The following is a 5,855-nucleotide window of genomic DNA, read 5'->3' on the forward strand; positions in this document are numbered from 1 at the left end:
ATCAGTTGTTTTCTTGATTATCTCATTACCAGGATATCTACTCTTTTAACACATTGTCACGGGTACATTTTAATGTATATCTAAAGAGAAAATAAGACTGAAACACGTAGTCATAGATGACAATTCTCCGTGAAGTTTTATATTTTGCATGTCAACGGTACCCGCCTGACCTGTACATGGACTGCGCCGGTCTACCGGTGGTTCAATCGCAACGTACAAGCTTGCGCATCCATCAACCAAAACATTTGAGCGACAAATATGCTTTTGCTTCAATATAAAAACTGCTCCGGTGGAAAGAAAAAAAGTACATCATCATGGACATAATGGCACAGCACATACCCACTTACATAGAAATACAACGAAGAGAACCATGACTTTTAGTTGCAAACACATTTCAAAACAACCTCCTTACCTTATAGGCCATGAAACAGCTGTTTCCAATTAACGACCTACCTTCGTATCTGCCTGGAGGAATCAAGCCCATCCCTATTAAAAACGACCATGTTTTACGGCCAATCCTAAATGCCTCTTAACCTTCTAACTGCTTCTGAAATATTACATTGACCACGAAAACAGCTACGGTAAAAAAAATACGCGCATCATCACGGACATGCCTGCAAACGACGTATGAAATGGCATGCCGATTTAACAAAGGGAACCGTGTGTTTTAGTTGCGAACGCGAAAAATCAACTGGACACAATACTTCTACAGGAGGGATACCTCCTTCACGGATTAATGAATAATCTCTGAAAATAGTAATAAACGTATTTTATCAATGAACAAAGATGTTAGTTAAAAAAAATTGTGTATTTTTTGTAAAGTAACTTTTGATCCAACCAGTAGCATATTTAATAGCTACATGAAAACCATAACGTTTTAGTTCATCCAGTGTAATTTCCTCATTAATGATGTCAAATGCCCATCAAAATGCCCTAATTTATTTCCTTCAAGCATTTACCTAAAATCTGTAGCAGTGCTCTCGCTTTTTCAGTCAGCAAAAATGTTTCTATTCCATCATTTGCAAGTGAAAAAAAAAAGAAACATTATGAAATCTACCAAGAGTGTGTGGCCTAATTTTTTACGTGGTCAAGAGAACGTACTTGTTTCAATCTTAAGCCCGACATTTATGTGTCTGTTCTAGCGTTTCTAGTTAAAATGGTTACCATGCAGATGCGTTTCAGAAACTTCTATAATAGTGTTAGATGCTTATCTTGGTGGTAGAAAAGGATAGACTTACCTCTTTCATTTATCAAGATTATCCTGAAAAGCGAGACTAAACATCTTGTATTGCCAGCTGGAAATCGCAAGGAAAGCTGTTGTTTGTGTGCAGCTCTCCGTGTATGGTATTTTATATCATACCCGGGCCGCGATGACGTTCGATAACGGGTTCCGGACCGGGCCGTACTTTAACGGTACGGCCCGGTCCGGAACCCGTTATCGAACGCTTCCATGGCTTCCATAAAACGATTCGAACGCGTTTCGCCCTAACCGCGTGTGTCCCTTTCGAAAATTCGAATACAGAATCCGGACGTTGGAACTGATGTTGTTGCATTTGAGGGTTTAGGGGCACCAACTTTTGGATCATATTGCATTGAAAGGCGCGTTTTCTTGGGTGGGTATGATATAAATAAAATACAACACGGTGTATTCCGCATCGCCCTCGGTCCCGGCCCTCCCGCGAGTCGGATCGCCCTCTGGCCTGCGGCCGTCGGGCGATCCGACCCGCGGTCGGGCCGATACCTCGGGCGATACGGAATACCCCGTGTTGTATTCTATATATATACCAGTATTGTATGTGAACACAAACAGCTCAACTCCCACCACAATTTGCATGTCATTTGTTGTGAAAGAGTTGATTCTCTACTGTATTATGTTAACTCTTGTCATATTACAGAGTTTATTGTATGGGTGTTTGTGCCTTTTATATCTGTAGGGTATATGTAAAACAGCTTATAGTATTTCTCTTATCTATACCCCATTGGTTACAGTTGTTTGGTCCGTTTGTCAAACCCCCCAAAGTTGAATGTCTTGACTACTAAGTACTTCATACTTTTTACTCAACATATTCATATTCATATGTAGCTGTAGGAATACAGTACCGACGGGTTGTTCTGTTATTTTCTGGGCCGGGTATCTTCCTGTGTGTTTGCTTGTGAACACATACCCAGAGAAGCCCTGGGTATATCTTAATGCATGTTAATTAATCGTAATGATATAGGGAATGTGGATTGATCTTAAAAGACATCACAATGATTATGTTAGGTCCCTACTCCCTAGTATGGTACACGCTACTCTGTAGAAAACATAAATATTAGTCCTTGACCTCTTGAGTGTCATCCTGCTTGTGTTTTTTTTTATTTTGTTGGCACCTAATATAACTAATATTCCTGTTGATGGATTGGTATGTATAAATCCTGTAATGCAAATATGCTACCCTTATCATATCTGGTTTGCTGAGTCTTCAGAAATGGCATCTGTGATAGCGAGAGGCCGATACAACATCGTCCATTCTGCACCCTCTCTCACAACTTTTATGACACAAGTTTTATGACAAGGATGCCCTTGTTTATACTGATTTAGACTAAAATTATTTTAAAGACATTTTAAGACCTAGAAAACAACTCTGACATAGAATTCAACTCTGACTTCTACCCGGGCCCCGCTGACATAAAGACGCCATGACCGAGCCGTGAGATCACCTATATAGAGATACTCCTCCGGTCGCCTACAGCCCACCGGGACTAATTTGTTACTTGTCTTAAGTTCTGCATCTTCTGCGTGGGTATTTATTGTCTGTAAGACACATGCAGTCCTCTTAGAGAAAGTTAATGTACATGATCCGCCCAGTGTTTGTTTATATAAACCCGAAGGAAGAGGAGTGCCCATCAAGATCCTTCCTAATGCCTGACCGCCGTCCGTGGGTATGCGGCAGGGACCCTACATGTGCCCAACCGGGATGTGAGCACGCGGTACCCTGCCGGACTCCAAAGCGGTCACTACAAGACATTGTCAGGGCATCTGCCGGGTACCTGCCGGAGGCCGACCAATGAGGGAGCCCCCGGGACCCCTGCAGGACAGCGTGAAGGCAACTTTTTATTGTGAGCACGACAGCCGGTGCTCGCAGACCCTAGAGCCCGGCCGGGGCTACATCCCCGACGGCATCGGCACAACTGGGATCGAAGCTTATTAAGCAGTGGTCAAAAACTTTGTATGGTTGGGGATGCCCTAACTACCACACAAATGTTGAGAAAATTGTCGACTTCTTCACCTTGCTCTAGTAGAAACTAAAGATTGGTATAATATTCTGATAAACATTGAGCCCGGACCTTTAAAAGATGCGCTTGATGCGTGTGGGATTTTTTTATAGATGTTAAAATGAGTAGCAATTACAAGTCCTGTTATGTGTACTCAAAACAACAATTATTTTGAAAAAAAAGACAAGTAAACAATTTTTTTCAGTGCTACATAATTATAAATGTGTCTACCCAAGAATTGAATTGAAATACCACCTTCATACGCAGGTTAGTCCAAATAAAATGTATATTTTTTTCTAGAGGTTCTAGTTGGAAATAAGGAAAGTTTGCCTCTTATCTCACTTGTAGAGGAGACGCTTACCTCTGAACTTTACCGAGATCTTCCTGACAAGTAAGACAGATATCTTGTTTTGCCGAGAGGTACTGAGGACTGGCGTTGTTTGTGTGCAGCTCTCGATGGTTCTATACTATGTGAAAACAAGTCCCACTCTATTTGCATATCATTGGTTTTTTAGCAGTTGATTGTCTGCTTGAATATGTTAACCCTCGACATCACAGCGTGTATTGCATAAATTGTGTTTGTACCTTTTATTTGATTTCAGTGGTACTGCCTTTGAAAACAGTCTTTCCCTCATTTGTATAGCGTTGTTTATGTAACAGTAACTGTTGATTGTCTGCTCTGTTTACTGATACTCGTAGATAGCTGTGTTGGCTACTTTATGCTGGGATTAACTCTCAACACATAACTTTGTTTAAAAGAAAACAAACTGTTAAAAAAAATGTTAGTGTCTTTTTACCTTAAACAGCAGGATTCGGTGCTAAGGGTGACGTACTAAGGTACATGTAGTACTCCCCACTGTGGACTGGGAATCGATAATATTCCTAAAACTGTTAACAACACATGTACATACAGTTGACTATTGGAGTTGGATGCTGGGTTTCAGTCTAGGAAAAACTTAATTTTAAAATCCAAGTTCGGAGAGTGGAAAATAAGCGTGCTGCGGGACGCGCCACCTAGCGACTACGTACTTGTTTTCAATTTTTTTGAATATCAGATAAAAATGAAGCAGGCAAATCTGCGGATCAACAAAGTAAATTAGTGTGGCCTTATCGTAGTCCAGTCAATGACTTTATCACACCTTCAGTATCTACTGCTCACAGTAGATGTTAATAGAAAAAAAGGTGTATAAATTTATAGAGGGTAACAGAAATGCTACTGATACCATAGACCTAAAGTTGTTCGTTGGTCAGAATTTCATCTACTGTATTTATTTATTTCATCAGAAGACCACCTTTTGTTATGAAATTTATTTCCAAGAGGACCCTGTACATGTACATACACTACAAAGCATGGTACATTCAGTGTGGAGGAAAATAGTCATGCTTCAGGCCTCAAATTTAACTTTTCTTCCTATTGTCCCAGCACTGTCCCAAAAAGAATTCAATTGTCCTGAAGTGAGAATGAACCGTCCCAACCTGTTTTTCGGGAAATATTGTATGAATTCAACTTGAAGTCAACTTTATTTTGGTTATATTCACTCCCATGCGCACTATAATAATTTTTATTATACAATACTTAAAAAAAAACAAGCTGGGACATATCATCAAAACAATGATTTATTGTTTAAATTATAAACTGTTCTGCGTGGTTAGATATCTTTCTTAACAGCCTTCATCACAACTGAGAACCAGAACCTTCCAGGTGAACTTCATGCTTTTCTAAACCTCGTCTGTACAAAAGTCAGAAGGTTTCCTCAGTATAAAGATAATGTGTTATGATGTATTTAATGTATTTACTAGTATTTATCTCGTTTGTTGTAATCTGTATGAATGAATGAATGAATGAATGAATGAATGAATGAATGAATGAATGAATGAATGAATGAATGAATGAATGAATGAATGATACTTTATTTCCGTGTCGTGCGCTATCCCGCGCCCAGCCCGTGTGGGCTTATACGACACCGATTCAATAAATTATACATAAACAAAAGAGAATCAAAGGTACAGAATCCAAACAAAATATGAACACAAATAAAGGTATGCTATATACAATAATGGTGAACAAATAAGTGAACAAATAAGTGAACTCATAACAAATCGTAAATGCAAATAAACAAATCTGTACATAATGAACCAAGATCTCACAAAATAAATACAAGTACATAAGGTAACTCAAACATAATAAGAGAAAACAAACGTGCAGAAGTAACAAAATCCTGGAAGTTGTGTACGCAAACTTTTTGCAATTCAGGGAGTTTTATCCCCTGCTGTAAGGTTTGCTTTTGGTGTCACGAATAAAGAATTTTAACTGGTAATGGCGCACTTCTCTTACATAATGAGTCTGTTAACCCAAGGACACTATAAATGATGTCCTTGCTTAACCTTTTGATTTCGCCCGAAGCTAAGGCAGGCCGGCCTTGACAGGTCTGCTGATTCTTGTAGGTGATCCATCAGTTTGATGCGTTCTTCTCCGCTCAGACCGGGCTTACGTGAATCATTTCATTAACCCTACCTAGACCGGGCTTTTTTTGACATGGGGGGGACCGGGGGGGGGGGNGGGTCGTTTCGTTCCCCCCGTACCCCCCGAACCCGTACCG

Source organism: Branchiostoma belcheri, unplaced genomic scaffold (assembly GCF_001625305.1).
Source record: "Branchiostoma belcheri isolate BF01 breed outbred unplaced genomic scaffold, Haploidv18h27 scaffold256, whole genome shotgun sequence".
NCBI lineage: Eukaryota > Metazoa > Chordata > Leptocardii > Amphioxiformes > Branchiostomatidae > Branchiostoma > Branchiostoma belcheri.